This window comes from Hordeum vulgare, chromosome 3H (assembly GCF_904849725.1).
Source record: "Hordeum vulgare subsp. vulgare chromosome 3H, MorexV3_pseudomolecules_assembly, whole genome shotgun sequence".
NCBI lineage: Eukaryota > Viridiplantae > Streptophyta > Magnoliopsida > Poales > Poaceae > Hordeum > Hordeum vulgare.
Genome location: NC_058520.1, coordinates 241,255,789 through 241,272,888, shown reverse-complemented (window position 1 = coordinate 241,272,888; position 17,100 = coordinate 241,255,789).

Below are 17,100 nucleotides of genomic sequence, written 5' to 3'. Positions count from 1 at the left end.
GTTTATTCCCCACTTCATATGGGGACTAGGTTTCCCACTCCACCCCTTCGCCAGGGTCCTGATGTTCTACTACGAGTTAGATTTTCAAGATCTTCCCCTGAAATCCGTCATGCACATTTCGTCCTTCATCATCCTTTGTGAGGCCTTCCTACGGGTTCATCCGCACTTTGGATTATGGCTTAATACCTTCAATGTCAAGCCAAAGCTAGTCAGCGACCGACACGCCATCTGTGGTGGAGCTGTAATCAGCAAGATTCCCCGAGTTGAATGGATAGAGGGCACTTTCATTGACACCATCAAGGCGTGGAAGAAGGAGTGATTTTACATCAGCGTGCCTCGGGAAGCAAGCTATCTGGCTCCTGCCGGATTTAGATCCGAATGCCGTGAGAGGCTAACCTCGTGGGTGAAAGGGGCCTTGATTGGGGGTCGTCCTCGGATGTGAAAGCGCTGCAGAAGCGCATCAAGAAGATGGTGGATATGAACGTCGAGCTAACTGACGTGGTTCAGGTTATGCCCCGTCACTGCATCCTTCCCTACCAGTGAAGAGACACTCCAATGTGGTCCTACAAGCTCGGCAACCTTGGCCGCGTGAACCATTTCTACCACATCACCCTTGAGAATCTGTGGAAGGTGTTATTAAAACCTCAACAAGAGTGGCCAGCCAAGGAAGAAGACATCGGCTTGGATGCCGCTCACCCTCCTTTGGAGGTATGATCAAGCCTTTTATTCTTTATTAAAGCTCTTAATATTTATAAAGCATCTTAATTTGTTCCCAACCATCCCTGCAGGGTTGGCTGGAAAAGGCCAGGAAAATAGACGACCCAACCCCTGCTAGAGGAACCCAGGTCACAATTGCTGACCGCGATGCTGGTGGTGTCACAATACACGACGCCACATAAAAAGGAGAAGAAGAAAAAGGAGACCCGTGGGGGTCTTTGCTCAAGGGGTCCTCCGGATACCAAGTTTGGAGAAACCCATGCCTCCTCCATCTACCAGGAGGAGGAGGAAGAGGATGGAGGGGACAAATATTCCCTCCAAACTAGGAAGAGGGAGGCACCGGAGGATGCCAAGGAGGGCATGTCTCCCCATGCCCTGAAGAAACACTCCAGAGGCAAGGTGGTCCTCCCCAACAACTGCCTAGATTTCGTCGAGGACTTCGAGACCTTTGAGAGGGTTCCCCGAAGGACCCCAAGGGTTAAGCCCCCGACGCAAAGGTACGAAATCTGACTTGTATTTAATGAATTATGCTGAGCTTTCTTTGTTAATCATACATGCTCTTTTCTTCGATGGAGCCCTTCCTGAGATCTCCCGACGGATCAAGTCTCGGGGGGGTTCACTATGAGCTGAACTAGAAGAGAGCGGGAATGCATCCCGCACTAATCTCCCTCCATCGTGGGATGAGGCCGCGGAGGTGATGTCCCACCAAGCCCCTCCATACACGGGGGGCGAGGTGGTGATGGCCAAGGTAAGTGCTTCGGCCACCGAAGACCGGGAGTTCCCAGCCGAGTTTTGTGCCTCAGTCACCGAGACCCAGGAGGTCGATCCCCTCTCAACGAGGGGAGAGCAGAACCTTGATTCGTCTGAGATTCCCGCGGATATAGTTTCAAGGAGCTCTCCTCCTCCGACGTCTTCACCGTTGCCTCCGATGCTTCCTGTGACAAAATAGGCCGCGGCCGAATGGCCTATAAGGATGGCGGAGGCCCTATCGGGTACATCCATCACCGATGAACATCACACCCTTATGGGTGCGATTCTGCAAAGCATTTAGTCCATTGATAGCGGACTGAAGGGAGCCTTCAGTGGTTTGCTGACAGGCTTCGAGGTAAACCGGTTAGTGTTTATTTTTATTTATAAGGTTTTTGTATGCCTTATAGGTATGATAGCCACCGATCCATGAGTGGGTTGAAAAGCTTACCCGTGGCTCGAAAGAACTTATTATCTTTGAGTGAAATGAGTTCGGGGACACATGGACTATGACAACTCAGTGGGGGTACTTTGGCCAAATAACCCAATACTGTAGACGTGGATGCTTATATAATCCTAACCAGTGTTTGCAGGCCTCGTCCTCGGTTGTGGCTACTAATGCCCTAGAACTAGGCGAGCTAAACTGAAAACTCTAGGTTTCCAATGAGGAACTTAGCCGACTTAATAGTCAGCTAGATGAGAAGCAAGGTAAGGTTAATGCATGCGACTAAGATTTTTTGTAGTCCTTGAATAATTTAGTACTGTGTGTCTTTTATACATGGACCTGGAGTTGGAGAAACTCCGGGCCAAATTGGAGAAGGCCAAGCAGGACCACTCATAAGATGGTGATGGAGCAAACTGTCCCCGAGCTAAACTTGCTGAAGATCGAGAGCGGCGGGCACAAGGCTAGAGTGGCCGAGGTCCAGCAGGAGGTGCAAGATGCGAGAGCCAAGAGTGAGACCCTGGAACAGAAGTTTGGGGAACAAGCGACCCAACTCTCCAAGCCGTCCTCCAAAGTCAAATAAGAGCGGGTAGATAGGTGCTTCTTCGAAGAAGAAGTGTGTTAGGCCAAGAAGATTGTAGATGGTAAGCCATACTTACTACAAAGTGCCTTTGCTAGAAATAGGTTTGCCTTTCTTACATGGCTATGGAATTCACGAGGCGCCTTTACGGACCTCCCACGGAGTGTAGCAGACACGACCAAGCACTATGCGGTTCATGACGGGGACGCCGAGCAAAGGCTTTTCTGGGAGCAGTTTCGGACTCCTGAGCCCAACCCCCTTCTTGTCTATAAAATGAAGTAGCTCATGGAGTTGCATAGGATGGCGGAGCCGGCCATGAAGGACATCTGCATCTGGTTATGGACTTCCGAGCCTCTGTCGAGCACTTATTTCGTCTTAGTTTAAAATTTGTGCGATGCCGCACCTCAGCTCGAGGTCCTGAAGCGCTTCGTTTGCATAGAGGGAGCTCGGATGTTCTTTGCGAGGACCATGAGGCACTGGCGAGGAGTGAAGTCCCCTGATAATGGTAACCGCACCTCCGCCTCCTGGGAAGGAACATCGACGGCTAGAGCTTTATTTCTCTACTGCGGTGGAGGGTACTCGGGCGATCGAAGCCCAATGTCCCAAAGATGTACGAGTAGGGATATAGTAGTGTGCCTTGGAACAATCTGTTATTATGAAACTTGTCCCGATGTAATGCATTTTTGAATTATTTTTTGACTCCTATGTTGGCCATTTAATTTGAAAGTTTCCAGTCGTAGGCTTCAGCCCCCATGTAGATACTACAAAGGGTGTTTCAACATCCATACTGTGACCCTTAGCCGATTTATCGGTGAACGGAGGCGATAGTGTGTGAAGTAAACGAGACACTCAGACTATTTGGATTTAGTGCTTTCACTTTGCCTTAGGAGCTTGAATGTGGGGGATAGCCCCTAGTTTTGTGTGTTAGTCGGATGAATCAAGTTTTTCAAATAATTACCACCAAGTTTGCAAAGGTACAAACCTCTCCTTATAACATGGAATAAAAACCTTCATGGGTCTTTAGTTTTTAACTCGGATTGCAGACCGGTTCCCCCTTATTATGTCAGTCTGTTTTCGACATTCTTCACTGAGGTATTTTTAGCCAGGCCAGCTAGGAATACAATTGAAGTGGTTCTCCCTTTACCCCTTTAGCCGAACTAGTGGAACGTAAGGGGGTAAGCGTAGGAGTGGGGCAACCCAACTATTGACCCAAGACATAATTCGTAACCGATGCATGTAAAGCAATTCCAAGAAACCAAACACTGAAAGAGGTAGTGATGAGATGGTGCTCAGGGCGGTCTTTATCCAGGCCCCCGGTCTGTTAGCCGATCACATTTGATACTTATTAAACAAATCTACCCTTCGAGCCCATTGAGTAAAACACATATATATGTAAAGATACTATAAAGAAGTATATGAATAATATTTACTATAATTCATGGTGCTAAGGCAGCTATTACATGGAACAATTGTTTGGATCAACATATTTCAAGGCGAACTTTTTTCCATGGCCTATCATGGGTGACTTGACGTCTGCCTTGCTTCTAGTTGTGCAATTTCTCCTATGCTTCTTAGAAAGGAGGGGTAGTATCCTTTAAAGTTGGTTCATGGTCGGCAGGCGGACCTTGAATAGGGGGTCTTCAGAAGCTTTCGTGCTATAGTTGAGCTTGGGGCTGGAGAAATCCTTAACGACATCTCGTACTTATCTATGAAGACATATGGGCCGCAGTTTGGTCAAACCAAATACGTGGTCCTTGATTGTGGATACTCACAGCTGTCCATGGTATTTTGAGAATGAAATTGTGTCTACAAGGGATATACCTTACAAGTGACTGGGATGTGCAGTGGGGAGCTTATCCCTATTTGTTTTGGGCCGGAAATGTCTCCGGGGGATCCGATTGAGCTCGGGATCGCTTTCCTGCTTGTCGTGCCTCGATGGCGAGCTTGCGGCTTGATGCTTCCGTGTTGTATTGGCACTCCGCTGCCAAGGCTGTTATGTGCTCCGAGGTCCAGAGAGATCGCTCTGTATTGTAGTTGACGATGATAACACCTTTGGGTCCGGGCATCTTGAGCTTTAGGTAAGCCTAATGAGGCACAACATTGAAGCTGGCGAATGCCGTGCGACCGAGTAGAGTGTGGTACCCTTTGTGAAAAGGGACGACATCGACTATTAAGTCTGTGCTGTGAAAGTTGTTAGTTGAGCCGAACACAACCTCTAGTGTTACCATGCCCGAGCAGCGGGCTTCGACACCTGGGATCACTCATTTAAAGGTAGTGTTGATGGGTTTAACACTTGATGGGTCTATGCCTATCCTTTTCACCGTGTCTGAGTAGAGCAGATTAAGGCTACTTCCCCTGTCCATAAGGACTCTGGTGAGGTGATACCCACCTATGATGGGGTCTAGGACAAGGGCGGCCGACCCTCCGTGATGGATACTAGTCGGGTGATTCCTACGATCAAAGGTGACCGGGCAAGCCGACCATGGGTTGCACTTTGGGGCTATGGGCTCTACAACGTATACCTCCCAAAGGGCTCGCTTCCTTTCCTTATTTGGTATGTGAGTGACATATATCATGTTCACGAATTTCACTTTTGGGGTGAACTGTTTCTAACCTCCAATGTTCGGACCGCAGGGCTCTTCATCATGCTCGTTTTGCCGACCCTTGCCTTGTTCCTCGGTTTCTAGTTTTCCGGCTTGTTTAAACACCCAAAAGTTACGGTTGGTGTGTGTGGCGGTCTTGTCTTGGGTGGTGTGGATCTGACATGACCTCTCTATAATTTTATTTAATGGAGCCGGTCCATCCCTGTTCCCTTTGAAGGGTTTCTTTTGCTGTACGGATTTTGAACTTCGGAAGCCATCATTTACGACCGTGTCATCGGCTTCACCGTTACGGTGTCGGTATTTTCTCTTGTTTCTCCTTGGCTTACCATTCCCATCTCGAACTTCAGAGGTACCGAGGTCGTCCGCATTGTGGATGCGTCGAGTTATCCAATTATCCTCGCCCGCGCAAAAGCGGGTCATGACAGAAGTGAGGGCGGACATTGTTCTCGGCCTATCCTGGCCGAGTTGGCAAGCTAGCCATTCGTCATGGATGTTGTGCCTAAAGGAGGCTATTGCCTCGGGATCCAGATAGTCCAGTATCTGGTTCTTCTTGGTTAGGAACCTATTCCAGAATTCTCTAGGTGACTCGCCCGACTTTTGGACGACATTGCTGAGGTTGGAGGAGTCCGACGGTCAGACGCAGGTCCCCTTAAAATTAGACAGGAAGGCTTCCTCGAGCTCTTCCCACCTTCTGATAGAATCATTGGGTAAGCTATTTAGCCAGTGTCGTGTTGACCCTTTTAGCTTTAGGGGCAGGTATTTAATGGCATGGGGTAATCTCCCCTGGATGTGTAGAAGGAAATCTTCTATCCACACGGCGGGGTCCATAGTCCCATCGTATTGCTCCATGTTTACGGGTATAAACCCTTCCAGGAATTGGTGCTGCATGACCTCATGTGTGAAGCACAATGGGTGAGCGGCGACTTTGACCCGGGCTATACCGTGCCGAAGATCGGCTATTGGTTGTGCCCGATACGATTCCCGGTCTCTGTTGTTGTAGGTACGCCAAGGTTGGTCTCCATCCCATCGAGTGGGAGAGTGCCTTCTGGATCCATAGATGGATCTATTGCGACCTATTATGTTGTCTAAGTCATGACGTATGTCGTGTTTGCCCGTGGGCTTCACGTGTTCCTTTCCTTTCCTGTGGTGAGGCTCGGGTCTATACTCGGCTTCACTAGCTGCTCTCTCACGCCCTTGAGGTGGACAATCGGGCTCGTCGTACTGTGTGCGCTTGGAGGACACGGTTCTGGGGTCTTGTCATTGAACTGAGGCAGCAGGTTCTAGCGTGGGTAGCTTTTGTTTTGAGCCGGCCACTCGGTGTCATATCCTTCTTCGACTGCCAATACTTTTGTCCATCTATTGTTGACGGTTTATTCTTCGGGTTGAAGACGCTGTTGCTTCACCTGGAGGTTGCGGGCGGTAGCTATAAGCCGCTCCCTGAATTGTTCCTAACCTTCAGGGTCGTCGGGAACTATGAAGTCTTCAACCTCCAAGCTGTCCTCCACGTTGTCAGTAGGGAGGTAGTTTTCATCGTTTGAATCATCGGGGTTTTTGGGATCGGACCGGACTTCTGGCTTGTTCGGATCCTCCGGTGGTTGCTCGGGAGCTCCGAGGTTACCGGTGTCCTTTTGGGTTGTGTTCTCCCCGGTGCCTTGTATGCCCCCCTTCCCTTGTTTGCCTTGGATTGTTTGTGTTTCTTTCGACCCTTTGATGGCTTGTCCCCGGACTTATCGTCGTTTTATGGCACTGGGCTATGATCGCTATTGCCGTTAGCTGTGTCCACCATGTAGACGTGGTAAGTGGAGGTGGCAGTCCATCGCCTGGTGTTTACAGGGGCGGGGTCGTCAGTCGCGTAATCCATGTCTTCGACTTCCTTAGAGGCCTAGTCCAGCTCGTCGGTTAAGTCTTCGACGGTGGACACCAAGTGGGTGGTGGGTGGGCCATAAAAGTCCTCGTAATCTACCTCTGGACCGGTCCGAGTATTGCTCAGGTCTGGTCCATTCGTAATTTTCAATGACTGACTCTGGTCGAGCGCCTCGTTTAACATCGAGAGGTTGTCCAGATCGATCTATTGATGGTTTTTGAAGCTAACCGCTTCCGCGAGGGATGCAAGTTCGGCCATGGCCGTTTGCAGTTGTACGGGCGTAGAGGTCGGGTCCGGGCTCAAAGCGAACTCTCCAAAGAGGGAACCGAGGTCATAGCCGGAGAAGATACCCGAAGTCAAGGCTTTGGGATTTTGGAACTCGTCGGGAGAAACCGTGACCTTAGCAGGGAGAAGATTGCCCTCGAGTCGGTGGAGAACTCGAGGTTCCCGAACCTTATCTCCTGGTCGGGGACGAGACACCCGACCTAGCCAAGACGGCCAGCCGGGTCGGCGCGCAACGTGAAGCTCCCGAATGTGACAACCTGTCTGGGGGCGAAGATATCCCCGTTGTTGATTCACTCGCTTATGATTAAGCGGGCCATTAATCCTTCGAGCGATCCCATAGCGAAACTCTCAATGAAAGCACCAATGTCGGTGTCAAAACCGGTGGATCTAGGGTAGGGGGTCCCGAGCTGTGGACCTTGGATCTATGGGTTGCATGAGAAGAAGGAGACAATATTTACCCAGGTTCGGGCCCTATTGAGGAGGTAAAACCCTACGTCTTTCTCGATTATATTGATGGCGTATGAGGATTACAGAGTTGATCTACCTCAAGATCATATGAGCTAAACCCTAGATGAGTCAACTTGCCTATGCGAATGAAACCCTCTGCTTTATATAGATACCAGGGGTCCCTAGGGTTACATACAAGCGACCTCAAGCCAGTGATAGATGCGTCGATCTCGATCTAGCCTACTAAACTTGGACGACACACTAGTCTTCGAAATTCTCCTTCCTGAATACAAAGTCATCATGTAGTCCGGTCTTTAATAATAGGGTCAATATGGTCAGCCTCTAAAAGATGGGACGGCCATCCGAGGACCCCTTAATCCAGGATTCACTCACCCATCATCTACTCATTACTGCATAACATCTTCTCTTAGGCCCATAACATGGTGAAGTGTCATGTAGGCGAAGTTCACACGAAATCAGTAAGTGAAGCAACAACATACATATCATCAACATATTGAACGAATACCAAGTTCACATGTTTAGTTATAACAAGATTTCTCCCATGTCCTCAGGAATAAAACTAACTACTCACACATCGTCAACATGTTCAAGATCAGAGGTGTAATAATGATAATTAAGGATCTGAACATAATATCTTCCACCAAATAAACCAACTAGCATCAACTACGAGATGTAATCAACACTACTCGTAACCCACATGTACCCATCTAAGAATTGGAGACAAAGATTGAATATAAGAGATGAACTAGGGTTTCATGTGAGATGGTGCTGGTGAAGATGTTGATGAAGATTGGTCTACCGAGAAAGGCGGAAGCGTTAGTGATGATGATGACTTTGATTTCCCCCACCTAGAGGGAAGTTTCCCTCGCAGAATCATTCTGCCGGAGAGCAAAAGGGTCTCTGCCTAGGTTTACGCCTCGAGACGGCGTCACTTCGTCCCAAAAGTCTTTCCTTGATATTTTCTAGGCCAAAACACACCTTATATCAGAGGAGGGGGCCACGAGATCTGCTAAGGCCCCAGAAGCTAAGAGGGTGCACCCTATTGGATTGTGGCCACGAGGGGACCCCTTTGTATATTTTTGGCCCAATAATGTTTACATATTCCATAAAACTTCTCCATGAAGTTTCACGTCATTTGGAGTCTAGTGATTTTTCAGCCTTTTCTTAGTTTTGAGGTCGAGAATTCGAGTTTCCAACAATTTCTCCCGTTGTGATGTACCATGTAAATTTAGAGATATAAATCATAAGAATTGTATCATAATGAGGAATAATGGACAATAATAACATAAATATCAATAATAATTCATGATGCAAAATGGACATATCAACCCCCCAAGCTTAGACCTCGCTTGTCCTAAAGCTCAAGCCGAACTCGGTAATAATCACCACATAATTTGAGAGAGTGGTGTCGATAAAAACAAAATACGGACATGAGAGCATCATGATTATTAAGATAGCAGCAAGTTTTTATCATATTACTTCTCATAAACGAGTAACAGTCTATCCACAATTGTTGAAATATGAAGCATAAACTTTATTGACAATCAACAACCTATGTCCTTAGTCATCGAGACAATCAAAATTCATAATATTTCAGAGAAGAGTCTATGTAAGAGCTTTCATTTTAGAAAGTTACGTACTCAACTATAATTTAATCTTCTACGATTGCTAACACTCATTGCATATTTTTGGAGCTAATATTTCCGTCGGACACATAGGAAGATAAGGGCTTTATTATTTTTGCCACCCAACTCATTTACCTCAAGGATAATGTCAATAATAATGAATCATGATGACCTACATCCAACTGGATATATGTATCTGGATCTTTCCCCAACACATTATGCTGGCCAACTAGAGAGTTAATAGGCAGGAATAGGGATAAACATTTACCGACTCTTGCATACAAGTAAATAGATGAAAATAAAAGATATGCCCTTCGTAGAGGGAAGCAAAGGTTGTGATGCACTTTTTATTTTTGGATGAGCAAGCTCTTATTGTAATGGAACACCACTTTATATTACCCCTTTTGATATTAAACTTTATTATGCAGCCTGTCACTTTTATTTCTTTGCCTTCACAAGATCGTAGAAAGCTTATTATCCTTTACAATAAAGTATCATACATGTTTAGGAGCAAGTTTTATTGCTTTAGTGCACCGATGACAACTTACTTGAAGGATCTTATTCAATCCATAGGTAGGTATGGTGGACTCTCATGGCAAGAAACTCGGTTTAAGGGTTATGGATGCACAAGAAGTATTTCTACTTAGTGCAAATTTTTGGGTTAGCAAAGGATCTAAAGCAAGCACCACATGTTAGAGGATCCTTGACTATATAACTTTTATGTGAATGCAAACAAAAATAACCATTACTCCCTCGTCCTTGTCCAACATCAACACTTCGATCATTATTATGTAATACTTGGTGGGGGATCACAATTATTAAAGATGTCCAAGATAGTATGTTTCTATGGAATCTACTCTCCTTTATCATATTTTTGCATGGATTGTATCAATGACTAATGCTATGTTTGTTCACTCCCAACAACTTTTATCTACCATACATTTTCTTTCTGAAGTCATTACTCCATATGGGGTTAGCATATGATTTTTCTATTTCTTTTATTTCAATGCTAGGATTGATGCACGAGAGTAAAGCAAGCAAACTCATACTAATATTTATTATATAACTCTGATACTCGACTACAAGGATAGAAAGATCAAAGCAAAAACTCTAAGCAAAGCTAATCTGAAATTTTATTTCTCTAAATCACGACATAACTACAGATCAAACTAAGATAGATGATAATGGTAAAAGTGATGGTGATACGATACCGGGGCACCTCCCCCAAGCTTGGAACAAGATAAGGGTGGTGCCCATACCCATGTACTCAAGTGTCCTACTTGGATGATGGTGGTGGTGATGTAGTAGGCTTGTCCTCCGTCTTCCAAGGCATTGGCTCACCATCATAGAAAGAGGATCCTGTCTCCGGAATCCTGAAATCAACAGTAATGCTCATCCTCTTAAACCTCGATTCATACTCAGAATTTTGGTTTTGTAGGTCAACAATTTGAGCTTGGAGATATTCGATCCGCTCTTCAAGCTTGAAGAGAGACTCTCCCACATTCCTAGTGTCCAACTTGTTCTCCCGGATGACGTCTCTGATGTGTACTTCCGGTTTCATCACTTAAATAATATCAGTTTCAACATTAATGGTCGTGCCTTAAATATAGTGTTTAATTCTTTGCCCATTTACCAATCTTAGATTTTGCCATAAAAGTTGTTAATTTTTATAGCACTGGAGAGATAGATCTCTGTGACGATATATGGTCCTTCCCATTTGGAGAGAAGCTTACCTGCAAAATAATCTAAAACAAGAATTGTACAAAAGAACTAGGTCTCCTACATTGAATTCCCGTTTTTGGATTCATTTGTCATGCCATCTTTGAAATTTTTCTTTAAACAACTTGGCATTTTCATAAGATTGTGTCCTCCATTCATCTAATAAGCTGAAATCAAATAACCTCTTTTCACTGGAAAGTTTGAAATCATAGTTAAGTTCTTTTATTCCCCAATAAGCTTTATGTTCTAACTGAATAGGTAAATGACATGCTTTTCTATAGACCATTTTTTATGAGGACATTCCCATAGGGTTTCTATAAGCAGTTCTATAAGCCCATAAAGCATCGTGAAGTTTCTTAGACCAATTATTTCTAGATCTATTAACATCCTTTTGTAATACCAATTTTATTTCTCGATTGCTCAACACAATTTTACTGCTAGACTGAGGATGATAAGGTGATGCAATTTTATGGCTAACATCATATTTATCTAGACGTTTACAGAAAGCACCATGAATAAAGTGTGAACCACCATCAATCATTAAATATCTAGGGACTCCAAACCGCAAAAAACATCTTTAAGCATTTTAATAGAAATGTTATGTCAACACTATTAGTTGGAATAGCTTCTACCCACTTAGTAACGTAATCAACAACTAAAATATGAGTATACCCATTAGAGGAAGGAAAAAGTCCCATATAATAAAAAACCCCAAACATCAAATGGTTCAATAGCAAGTGAATAATTCATAGACATTTTCTGACATCTACCAATATTACCAATTCTTTGACATTCATCACATTAAAAGACATGCTTACTAGCATCTTTGAAAATGGTAGGCCAATAAGAACCAGATTCTAATACCTTGTGTGCAGTTCTATCACCAGCATGGTGCCCTCCGTAAGCCTCGGAATGACACTCTTGTAGGATCTGTCCATGTTCATGCTCATGTACACAACGTCTAATAACACCATCTACTACTTCTTTATAAATATGTGGTCATCCCAAAAGTAATGTCTTCAATCATAGAAGAACTTTTCATTTCGTTGGTATGTAAATCTAGGTGGTATATATTAGCAACACTATAATTAGCATAATGTGCATACAAGCAACACTATGTGAAGCACTTATAACAAGTAATTGCTCATCGAGAAAATTATCATCAACAGGCAATGGGTCATCAAGAACATTTTCCATTCTAGACAAATGATCTGCAATATGGTTTTCTGCTCCCTTTCTATCAACAATATGCAAATCGAACTCTTGAAGAAAAAGCACCCACCTAATTAGTCTAGGCTTAACATCTATCTTTTCCATAAGGTATTTAATAGAAGCATGATCAGTGAGAACAATAACTTTGGAATTAACAATATAAGGTCTAAACTTAGCACATGCAAAGACAACCTCTAAAATTTCCTTCCGAGTAGTAGCATAATTTCTTTGAGCACTGTCTAGAGTTTTACTAGCATAATGGATAACATTCAATTTCTTGTCTACTCTTTATCCTAGAACAACACCAACAACATAATCACTCACATCACACATAACTTGAAATGGTAAATCCCAATTACGTGGTTGAAGAATAGGTGCAGTGATCAAGGCTTTCTTAAGTATTTTAGAGGCTTCTACACATCATCATAAAAATGTAACATCCCAAATATTGGTATGTTATAATAATTACTAGATTGATCGATTGTTTGATTGATTGATTGAGACTTGAGTGGAAATTGAAACTTTTTAAAACTTTTGAATGAGAGGGAATAAAATGACTTTCCCATTTTATTTTGAATTCCAATTTCATCCAATACAAATCACTGAGATAAGATAACATGACTTCTTTAAAATAAAGGACTTGAAAACAAGGTGGTTTGTGAAAATAAGTCCTTTTGCAATCTATTTCATATTTTGGTCCTATTTGAAAGTTTAAATGAATTCAAATCCCCTTGCCCAAATTCAAAATCTTGAGAGGAGCAATATGACACTCCAAACCAGGGGCCATTTGAAATTATATTTGAACTTATGAAACTCACGGGACTATTTTCAAAATGTTTCACATTATGTTTCAAAAACAATTTTTGAAGTGGTTTTCAAATTTATTTTTCTCCAAAAATAAAATACATGGCAAATAGGGTAAAATGATTCCCTTGAATATAAAAATGGATAGAAATGAATTTGAAGCCATTTTGGTATTTTTAAAATATTTTCTTTGCATTTTACTTAAACCAGAAACACTGTTTGAATTTTCTGATTTTGTGAGAATTTTATTTGGCCATGGAAATATGTTCTTGTACGAAATCTTTTTCCGCAAATTTTGATATATAATATGTCTATATAAAAGTATTATAGATTTTCTTTTATTTAGTTTTCTTTCCTGTTTTTTATAATAGGAAATAAATCATTTTTTATTAGGAAAAACGACTTGGGCCCGTATCGAATATGGCCCGTATCTTATTTCTTCAACCTCCACATCTTCTCCTTTCCTGCTTCACGTACAGAACGTTCCATGGCTAGAGTAGATCGAATCCCGACCCGATCTCCTCGCTCCTTCCTCCTCCGAGCACCCCGAGCCACTATCAATACTCCCCTCAACCTCCTCTCCCCATTTTCCCTGTAGCCCCGCCCCTCCCCTCGTCGGAACGCAGCCCCCGCCTCTCCAGAGTTCCGCCCCAGCCCGAGCTCAACCGGAGATCGTGCTGCTCCCTCCCGTCGCCCCCAGCCGCTGCCGACGCCACCATTCGCCACCAAAGCCCATCCTCCGCCGACTGGACCTCTCTGCTGCCATCTTCAACCTCCGGAGACACCTGCCTGCCACCTCCAACCTTCGTCCGGAACAATGCCTCACCGGAGACCTCACTGCCAGCCAACGGTGAGCCCCTCTTTCTCCCTTCCCCGTTAGATCTAGGATCTACGGTGTAGATTAGATGGTAGAAAACTCTTTGGTTTATTTAGAAAACCCTTCGGTCTTTTTGTTAGTTAAGTTTAGCAGCTGAGATTTTTATTAGATTACGGCCGTTCATTGGTTAGCACACTCAGCGCCCACCCTCTAACCAATAGGAAGCTGCCACGTAGCCTAGTTTTTTTTCCTGTTTTTGTTTCTGAAAACAGATTTGATCCTAAACTTAGAATATCTATAACTTTTAGATTATAACTACAAATTAGGTGATTATTTTAGCTTTGGATCACAATTTTTATGTAGTTTCTGTAGATATACAATTTGACCATGTTTGAATTTGAAATTTTTTAGTTTAAGCAGATTTGGTTTAAACTTTGTTTTGTGAATATCGGGAGTTTAATAATAGCTTTTGAGTTGATTCTTTTTGCTAGTGATCACTAGTGATATTATTTATGAGTGATTTTAATTTCAGAATTTTTAGGATATTTTAAATGAGGGTTTTAAGAAAAACAAATTTTGTTTAGTTCTTTTTAGAATTTTTGCTACTTCTTTTGTTGTAATTGTTTTTAATTTGTTTTCTCTTATACTTGCGAAAAGTTATATTTTTGTTTTCTGTTAGTTAACCGTAGGTTTTCAACAACAACAGAATTTTAGTTTTATTTGATAGCATGAATTCAATTCTAGTTCGATAATAACTTGCAAATTAATTTCGTTGCTAGTTGATTTCCTATTTGAAAATACTTTCTATTATCTTAGTTAATTTTATATTTTCTTTTCTGTTATTTTACTATTTTAGTATTTTATGAAAAATACTTTCTTTTATGTTAGTTAATTTTATATTTTATTTTCTGATATTTTACTATTTAGTGTTTTATTTGCTGTTAAGTTTAATTACAACAAAAACTATTTAGTGATTGTTATAGTAGAAGGCTCCAGAGTTCTTCTTTGAAATTTCTTTTGGATTCTCGTTTGATTTGATTTATTGGATAAATTTTATTTGTTTTTGTGATATTAATTGTCAGAATGATTGCTGGTATTATTGTTTATGTAAATACTATGTTTGATTATATAGATTTCATCGGAGAGTGACGAATAGTTCTATCCAGTTTTTCCTGTGAGCGATATCTATCTTCAAGAACCTTACCAAGCAAGTTCACATTGATCATATTTTTACCTATGGTTTTATTGCCTTAGTTTCAATCTTCTCCACCCATTGCATGCAAAGTAGGTACTTGGAAATTTTGATTCTTGAGTAGTATCTTGTGATAGGCACCCATAAGCCCCTTGTTACATTGGCCGGGACGTTATCTTGCTATGCTTCTAGTTGACGGGTTTGGTTGAGTGTTTATCATGAGTGTTGTGAGAGCTTAATAATCAAGACCTGAATAGTTCAAGACTTTCAAGACCTCATGATGCAATATACGCCTTGGTGAAGGACGGTTTAGATGGGTTCCTTGGAGAAACCAGTGGATGACCCGGGATGCATGGGGAAGTGCCATGACATCTTGCGAAAAGCTTCACCAGGCACAAAGTGATGGATGGATAATTCAAGACCCGAGGCTTACCCTCACAACCACAAGTCATTATGGGCTCTGGCTTGGTTGGACATTGTGGTGACTCTAGACAGGCGGTGCTACGAGATGTAGTAGAACAGTAGGATTGGATGGGAACCCACAGTGGCTCAGAGGAACCCTTTGGAAAACCATGTTTTGATCATCCGGCTCTCAGACACCCTAAAGTGCGAGGACTCCAACGGAGCCGTTAAAATCTTGTGGGGAACGTGTTCAAAACTCTGTAGAGTACAAAAACCTAATCGATAGCCGTGTCCACGGTCATGGACAACTTGAGCCAAAGGAACTGAAGCTATCAAGAATTCTCAACACCATTAAATTATTGATATGGGTAATATTGATAAGCTGGGTATGAGAAATGTTTGGTGGAACCTTTCTCGTTAAAAACCAACAATGTAGTAAAATTTTCTTTTACCTCTCTCTTGTTGTAGGGAAATTTTTCTTTATGCAGAACTTAAACTACAGCCCCACCTCCCATATATGCATATAGTATAGATGATATTTCACCCTCTCTTTTGTGACTTGCCGGCATATTCAATATGCTGACGTACACGGCTGCAACGTCTTATGTTGCAGATACTTTCTTCGACGAGTAAGAGTATGGTTCAGGGTTACGGTCTGCACTCAACTTGCCGTTGGTGTTTATTGGGACTCCACTCCATTGACTGTTTCCGCTGAGATTTTGAGGTATATATCAATTTTACGTTATTTACATGTGATTGCACTTTGATATATACATTTTTGTACTGTGTGTGCCAGCATACTGATCCAGGGATGGCACAAATACATAGAGGCTTGACTCTTTTTGAGTCGGGTAGCTACAAAAAAACAACATGAATATCTTTTTGAATAAGATTAGTTAATGGTCTATAAATCTTAGAGAAATATTATATGAAACACCTATAGAAACCAACATGACCAAGACAACTTCTTATACCTTTGATATATTTAGGACATGGCATTTTTTCTATTGCATCAACATCAGCCTTGTCTACCTCAATACCTCTTTCAAATTTTTAATGCCCAAATACTATAACTTCATTAGTCACCATAGAGTGGAACTTCTCCCAGTTCACTACAAGATTAGTTTCTTCATATCTCTGGAAAACTAGGTCAAGGTTGATCAAGCAATCATCAAAATAAAATCCATAAATGGAGAAATTATTCCTGAAAACCTCAACAATCTTTTGAGAGAAGTCAGAGAATAGAGCAGTGATACATCTTTCAAAGGTAGCATGTGCATTGCATAAACCAAAAGGCATACTCTATAAGCATAAGTTCAAAAAGTTCATGTGAGAGTAGTTTTCTCTTTGTCCTATTTTGACACACGTATTTGAGAAAAACCAGAATATCCATCAAGAAAGCAAAAGTATTGTGGTTAGATAATCTTTCTAGCATTTGACTAATAAAAGGCAATGGGTAATGATATTTTCTAGTAGCTTTGTTTAATTTCCTGAAATAAATTACCATCCTATAACAGTTACGTTTATTTGTGGGATAAGTTCATTTTTATCATTAGGCACAACAATTATACCTCCTTTCTTAGGTACACAATGAACATGACTTACCCATCTACTATCAACAAT